The 8,396-nt window shown below is 48.7% G+C and overlaps 2 non-coding genes across 2 annotated transcripts; both read right to left on the bottom strand.

The window, feature by feature from the left end:
* Positions 1 to 5,617: 5,617 nt before the first annotated feature.
* Trnas-aga (transfer RNA serine (anticodon AGA)) lies at positions 5,618 to 5,692 on the bottom strand. The gene has a single exon. It is a non-coding gene; the product is annotated as a tRNA-Ser (tRNA).
* A 1,503-nt stretch (positions 5,693 to 7,195) lies between these two features.
* Positions 7,196 to 7,270, bottom strand: Trnas-aga (transfer RNA serine (anticodon AGA)). Its single transcript has one exon. It is a non-coding gene; the product is annotated as a tRNA-Ser (tRNA).
* Positions 7,271 to 8,396: the final 1,126 nt, after the last annotated feature.

Raw genomic sequence — 8,396 nt, 5'->3', positions numbered from 1 at the left:
TGCTCTGGTATTACAAATGCAAATTCCGTCTGATTTTAACGTCTCAAATTGAAATAGCCGTCAAAAATTGCTCCGTTTTCACTCCTTTTCGACAATCATACAGCACCTGAGGTAACAAACACATCTCGAGCCCCATTGTGCACTCCATTATTCATGCCAACTCAGTGCCTCGCTCTTTACCACTGTTTACCAATCTTGTCGTCCAACTGCAACACACTAGGCCACAACAAGTTTCCGCGTCTCCATTGCACTGCACATAATACAAAACGCTCCCCAAACTTGGCACTCACCCACGCAGCCGACTTTTCCGACTTTCCACGACGCTCACGCTAGTGACAGCATTATTTATAGTTCGACGTCGCGCCAAAGCGAATGAGCACATTTTGCCTACGGCTTAGGCCGCCCTCGTAGTGTGGCTGCTCGGTGTCTGCAGGCAGCGAGGGTCTGCTAGCTTCCTGTGTTCGCACCTATGTCACCTGTGCTAGCTTGTCAGAGACAGACTATCGCAAAACATACAACTCACTGCATGAATTGATTGCTACGGCATCTGTTATCAGCAGTCACAACTAGCAACACCAGTAGCAGCCGACTGCACGCAAAGAATAGGAATGTGCAGTGGGATTTACGTGAACTCGGCGCAGGGCAGATCTTTCCGACATAGGCTTGAGAATCTTACGGGAACACTTGTACTGTTTCTAAATAAAGTGTAGGCGTGGGAGGAGGGTGCTTCCCGCGCTCTAATAACAGCACGCTTGCCAATTGTGGATGCTAATCATTCGCTTGTATCTTCCTAGACACATCTGCAGGCTGAGAATTATTCCACTTACATGGCAAGGTGCGCATGTAGGTGTGTTAAAAATTCTGGAGGCACTGGGTATTGATCCCAGTACCTCTCGCATACTAAGCGAGCGCTCTAACATCTGGGCTACACCGGCCTCCCCGAAGGCTAATGGTGCTTCATACAGCCATATAGACGACACAGACCCTTGCACTCCCATTATTCAGAAGACAAACACTACTCTCTATGTATCCGTTAGGGTGTCTTTCAGGTTTCGTGCATTCTGTATCGAATCGTAGTTGGCCACAATGAAAGTGGCACGTATAACGTTGAAAATAGAGTTCGGACACCGCTCTGAGTAAGACGAACGTGTTGTCCACCCTCTAGACTTCAATGAGGTTAAGCCGTGATACCTAAGACAGATCTGCACTCGATGACACCTCGATAACAGCCGGTCCCCACACTTACATCTTGCTCTCCTTACGTCAGTATACATCATATCAGTCTGTGACGCTGGCTTTGCAACATCTTGCGTGCCTTTAGGTTCGCCGCGACCAACACTTACAATGCACTGACCACAAAAAATGGAGGCGCCGCTGGTTGAACCCTGCACCTTTCTCATGCGAAGCGAACGCTCTACCAACTTACCTACGCCACATGCACGACCAAACTGCGCTATTCCCCATTCTTTGCGACTCTGATGCGCACGGACACGATGGTTGGTTGGTTTGTAGCGGTGAAGGGAGCAGAGTACAAAGGCGCGGACACGTTCATATACACAAAAGTTCCAAGTAGTTTCGATGCTCTGGTATTACAAATGCAAATTCCATCTGTTTTTAACGTCTTAAATTGAAAGAGCCGTCACAAATTGCTCCTTTTTCACTCCTTGTCGACAATCATACAGCACCCGAGGTAACAAACACATCTCGAGCCCCATTGTGCACTCCATTATTCATGCCAACTCAGTGCCTCGCTCTTTACTACTGTGTACTAACCTTGTCATCCAACTGCAAAACACTGGGCCACAAAAAGTTTCCGCATCTCCATTGCACTGCGCATACTACGAAACGCTCCCCAAACTTGGCACTCACCCACGCAGCCGACTTTTCCGACTTTCGACGACGCTCACGCTAGTGACAGCATTATTTATAGTTCGACGTCGCGCCAAAGCGAATGAGCACATTTCGCCTACGGCTTAGGCCGCCCTCCTAGTGTGGCTGCTCGGTGTCTGCAGGCAGCGACGGTCTGCTAGCTTCCTGTGTTCGCACCTGTGTCACCTGTGCTTGCTTGTCAGAGACAGACTATCGAAAAACATACAACTCACTCCATGAATTGATTGCTACGGCATCTGTTATCAGCAGTCACAACTAGCAACACCAGTAGCAGCCGACTGCACGCAAAGAATAGGAATGTGCAGTGGGATTTACGTGAACTCGGCGCAAGGCAGATCTTTCCGACATAGGCTTGAGAATCTTACGAGAACACTTGTACTGTTTCTAAATAAAGTGTAGGCGTGGGAGGAGGGTGCTTCCCGCGCACTAATAACAGCACGTTTGCCAATTTTGGATGCTAATCATTCGCTTGTATCTTCCTAGACACATCTGCAGGCTGAGAATTATTCCACTTGCATGGCAAGGTGCGCATGTAGGTGTGTTAAAAGTTCTTTAGGCACTGGGTATTGATCCCAGTACCTCTCGCATTCTAAGCGAGCACTCTACCATCTGAGCTACGCCCGCTCCCCGAAGACTAATGGTGCTACATACAGCAATATAGACGACACAGACCCTTGCACTCCCATTATTCAGCAGACAAACACTACTCTCTATGTATCCGTTAGGGTGTCTTTCAGGTTTCGTGCATTCTGTATCGAATCGTAGTTGGCCACAATGAAAGGGGCACGTATAACGTTGAAAATAGAGTTCGGACACCGCTCTGAGTAAGACGAACGTGTTGTCCACCCTCTAGACTTCAATGAGGTTAAGCCGTGATACCTAAGACAGATCTGCACTCGATGACACCTCGATAACAGCCGGTCCCCACACTTACATCTTGCTCTCCTTACGTCAGTATACATCATATCAGTCTGTGACGCTGGCTTTGCAACATCTTGCGTGCCTTTAGGTTGGCCGCGACCAACACTTACAATGCACTGACCACAAAAAATGGAGGCGCCGCGGCTTGAACCCTGCACGTTTCACATGCGAAGCGAACGCTCTACCAACTGAGCTACGCCACATGCACGACCAAACTGCGCTATTCCCCATTCTTTGCGTCTCTGATGCTCACGGACACGATGGTTGGTTGGTTTGTAGCGGTGAAGGGAGCAGAGTACAAAGGCGCGGACCCGTTCATATACACAAAAGTTCCAAGTAGTTTCGATGCTCTGGTATTACAAATGCAAATTCCGTCTGTTTTTAACGTCTTAAATTGAAAGAGCCGTCACAAATTGCTCCGTTTTCACACCTTGTCGACAATCATACAGCACCTGAGGTAACAAACACATCTCGAGCGCCATTGTGCACTCCATTATTCATGCCAACTCAGTGCCTCGCTCTTTACCACTGTGTACCAATCTTGTCGTCCAACTGCAAAACACTAGGCCACAACAAGTTTCGCGTCTCCATTGCACTGCGCATACTAAAAAACGCTCCCCAAACTTGGCACTCACCCACGCAGCCGACTTTTCCAACTTTCCACGACGCTCACGCAACGCTCACGCTAGTGACAGCATTATTTATAGTTCGACGTCGCGCCAAAGCGAATGAGCACATTTCGCCTACGGGTTAGGCCGCCCTCCTAGTGTGGCTGCTCGGTGTCTGCAGGCAGCGAGGGTCTGCTAGCTTCCTGTGTTCGCACCTATGTCACCTGTGCTTGCTTGTCAGAGACAGACTATCGCAAAACGTACAACTCACTCCATGAATTGATTGCTACGGCATCTGTTATCAGCAGTCACAACTAGCAACACCAGTAGCAGCCGACTGCACGCAAAGAATAGGAATGTGCAGTGGGATTTACATGAACTCGGCGCAAGGCAGATCTTTCCGACATACTCTTGAGAATCTTACGGGAACACTTGTACTGTTTCTAAATAAAGTGTAGGCGTGGGAGGAGGGTGCTTCCCGCGCACTAATAACAGCACGTTTGCCAATTGTGGATGCTAATCATTCGCTTGTATCTTCCTAGACACATCTGCAGGCTGAGAATTATTCCACTTGCATGGCAAGGTGCGCATGTAGGTGTGTTAAAAATTCTGGAGGCACTGGGTATTGATCCCAGTACCTCTCGCATTCTAAGCGAGCACTCTACCATCTGAGCTACGCCCGCTCCCCGAAGACTAATGGTGCTACATACAGCAATATAGACGACACAGACCCTTGCACTCCCATTATTCAGCAGACAAACACTACTCTCTGTGTATCCGTTAGGGTGTCTTTCAGGTTTCGTGCATTCTGTATCGAATCGTAGTTGGCCACAATGAAAGTGGCACGTATAACGTCGAAAATAGAGTTCGGACACCGCTCTGAGTAAGACGAACGTGTTGTCCACCCTCTAGACTTCAATGAGGTTAAGCCGTGATACCTAAGACAGATCTGCACTCGATGACACCTCGATAACAGCCGGTCCCCACACTTACATCTTGCTCTCCTTACGTCAGTATACATCATATCAGTCTGTGACGCTGGCTTTGCAACATCTTGCGTGCCTTTAGGTTCGCCGCGACAAACACTTACAATGCACTGACCACAAAAAATGGAGGCGCCGCGGCTTGAACCCTGCTCCTTTCACATGCGAAGCGAACGCTCTACCAACTGAGCTACGCCACATGCACGACCAAACTGCGATATTCCCCATTCTTTGCGACTCTGATGCTCACGGACACGATGGTTGGTTGGTTTGTAGCGGTGAAGGGAGCAGAGTACAAAGGCGCGGACACGTTCATATACACAAAAGTTCCAAGTAGTTTCGATGCTCTGGTATTACAAATGCAAATTCCGTCTGTTTTTAACGTCTTAAATTGAAAGAGCCGTCACAAATTGCTCCGTTTTCACACCTTGTCGACAATCATACAGCACCTGAGGTAACAAACACATCTCGAGCGCCATTGTGCACTCCATTATTCATGCCAACTCAGTGCCTCGCTCTTTACCACTGTGTACCAATCTTGTCGTCCAACTGCAAAACACTAGGCCACAACAAGTTTCGCGTCTCCATTGCACAGAGCATACTAAAAAACGCTCCCCAAACTTGGCACTCACCCACGCAGCCGACTTTTCCAACTTTCCACGACGCTCACGCAACGCTCACGCTAGTGACAGCATTATTTATAGTTCGACGTCGCGCCAAAGCGAATGAGCACATTTCGCCTACGGCTTAGGCCGCACTCCTAGTGTGGCTGCTCGGTGTCTGCAGGCAGCGACGGTCTGCTAGCTTCCTGTGTTCGCACCTATGTCACCTGTGCTTGCTTGTCAGAGACAGACTATCGCAAAACATACAATTCATTCCATGAATTGATTGCTACGGCATCTGTTATCAGCAGTCACAACTAGCAACACCAGTAGCAGCCGACTGCACGCAAAGAATAGGAATGTGCAGTGGGATTTACGTGAACTCGGCGCAAGGCAGATCTTTCCGACATAGGCTTGAGAATCTTACGGGAACACTTGTACTGTTTCTAAATAAAGTGTAGGCGTGGGAGGAGGGTGCTTCCCGCGCACTAATAACAGCACGCTCGCCAATTGTGGATGCTAATCATTCGCTTGTATCTTCCTAGACACATCTGCAGGCTGAGAATTATTCCACTTGCATGGCAAGGTGCTCATGTAGGTGTGTTAAAAAATCTGGAGGCACTGGGTATTGATCCCAGTACCTCTCGCATTCTAAGCGAGCGCTCTACCATCTGAGCTACGCCCGTCCCCCCGAAGACTAATGGTGCTACATACAGCCATATAGACGACACAGAACCTTGCACTCCCATTATTCAGCAGACAAACACTACTCTCTATGTATCCGTTAGGGTGTCTTTCAGGTTTCGTGCATTCTGTATCGAATCGTAGTTGGCCACAATGAAAGTGGCACGTATAACGTTGAAAATAGAGTTTGGACACCGCTCTGAGTAAGACGAACGTGTTGTCCACCCTCTAGACTTCAATGAGGTTAAGCCGTGATACCTAAGACAGATCTGCACTCGATGACACCTCGATAACAGCCGGTCCCCACACTTACATCTTGCTCTCCTTACGTCAGTATACATCATATCAGTCTGTGACGCTGGCTTTGCAACATCTTGCGTGCCTTTAGGTTCGCCGCGACCAACACTTACAATGCACTGACCACAAAAAATGGAGGCGCCGCGGCTTGAACCCTGCACCTTTCACATGCGAAGCGAACGCTCTACCAACTGAGCTACGCCACATGCACGACCAAACTGCGAGATTCCCCATTCTTTGCGACTCTGATGCTCACGGACACGATGGTTGGTTGGTTTGTAGCGGTGAAGGGAGCAGAGTACAAAGGCGCGGACACGTTCATATACACAAAAGTTCCAAGTAGTTTCGATGCTCTGGTATTACAAATGCAAATTCCGTCTGTTTTTAACGTCTTAAATTGAAAGAGCCGTCACAAATTGCTCCGTTTTCACACCTTGTCGACAATCATACAGCACCTGAGGTAACAAACACATCTCGAGCGCCATTGTGCACTCCATTATTCATGCCAACTCAGTGCCTCGCTCTTTACCACTGTGTACCAATCTTGTCGTCCAACTGCAAAACACTAGGCCACAACAAGTTTCGCGTCTCCATTGCACAGAGCATACTAAAAAACGCTCCCCAAACTTGGCACTCACCCACGCAGCCGACTTTTCCAACTTTCCACGACGCTCACGCTAGTGACAGCATTATTTATAGTTCGACGTCGCGCCAAAGCGAATGAGCACATTTCGCCTACGGCTTAGGCCGCCCTCCTAGTGTGGCTGCTCGGTGTCTGCAGGCAGCGACGGTCTGCTAGCTTCCTGTGTTCGCACCTATGTCACCTGTGCTTGCTTGTCAGAGACAGACTATCGCAAAACATACAATTCACTCCATGAATTGATTGCTACGGCATCTGTTATCAGCAGTCACAACTAGCAACACCAGTAGCAGCCGACTGCACGCAAAGAATAGGAATGTGCAGTGGGATTTACGTGAACTCGGCGCAAGGCAGATCTTTCCGACATAGGCTTGAGAATCTTACGGGAACACTTGTACTGTTTCTAAATAAAGTGTAGGCGTGGGAGGAGGGTGCTTCCCGCGCACTAATAACAGCACGCTCGCCAATTGTGGATGCTAATCATTCGCTTGTATCTTCCTAGACACATCTGCAGGCTGAGAATTATTCCACTTGCATGGCAAGGTGCTCATGTAGGAGTGTTAAAAAATCTGGAGGCACTGGGTATTGATCCCAGTACCTCTCGCATTCTAAGCGAGCGCTCTACCATCTGAGCTACGCCCGTCCCCCCGAAGACTAATGGTGCTACATACAGCCATATAGACGACACAGAACCTTGCACTCCCATTATTCAGCAGACAAACACTACTCTCTATGTATCCGTTAGGGTGTCTTTCAGGTTTCGTGCATTCTGTATCGAATCGTAGTTGGCCACAATGAAAGTGGCACGTATAACGTTGAAAATAGAGTTTGGACACCGCTCTGAGTAAGACGAACGTGTTGTCCACCCTCTAGACTTCAATGAGGTTAAGCCGTGATAACTAAGACAGATCTGCACTCGATGACACCTCAATAACAGCCGGTCCCCACACTTACATCTTGCTCTCCTTACGTCAGTATACATCATATCAGTCTGTGACGCTGTTTTTGCAACATCTTGCGTGCCTTTAGGTTCGCCTCGACCATTACTTACAATGCACTGACCACAAAAAATGGAGGGGCCGCGGCTTGAACCATGCACCTTTCACATGCGAAGCGAACGCTCTACCAACTGAGCTACGCCACATGCACGACCAAACTGCGAGATTCCACATTCTTTGCGACTCTGATGCTCACGGACACGATGGTTGGTTGGTTTGTAGCGGTGAAGGGAGCAGAGTACAAAGGCGCGGACCCGTTCATATACACAAAAGTTCCAAGTAGTTTCGATGCTCTGGTATTACAAATGCAAATTCCGTCTGTTTTTAACGTCTTAAATTGAAAGAGCCGTCACAAATTGCTCCGTTTTCACTCCTTGTCGACAATCATACAGCACCTGAGGTAACAAACACATCTCGAGCCCCATTGTGCACTCCATTATTCATGCCAACTCAGTGCCTCGCTCTTTACCACTGTGTACCAATCTTGTCGTCCAACTGCAAAACACTAGGCCACAACAAGTTTCGCGTCTCCATTGCACTGCGCATACTACAAAACGCTCCCCAAACTTGGCACTCACCTACGCAGCCGACTTTTCCGACTTTCCACGACGCTCACGCAACGCTCACGATAGTGACAGCATTATTTATAGTTCGACGTCGCGCCAAAGCGAATGAGCACATTTCGCCTACGGCTTAGGCCGCCCTCCTAGTGTGGCTGCTCGGTGTCTGAAGGCAGCGAGTGTCTGCTAGCTTCCTGTGTTCGCACCTATGTC

This window comes from Schistocerca gregaria, chromosome 3 (genome assembly GCF_023897955.1).
Source record: "Schistocerca gregaria isolate iqSchGreg1 chromosome 3, iqSchGreg1.2, whole genome shotgun sequence".
NCBI lineage: Eukaryota > Metazoa > Arthropoda > Insecta > Orthoptera > Acrididae > Schistocerca > Schistocerca gregaria.
Note: the sequence above shows the minus strand (reverse complement) of the source record. Positions and strands in the feature narration are given on the sequence as shown.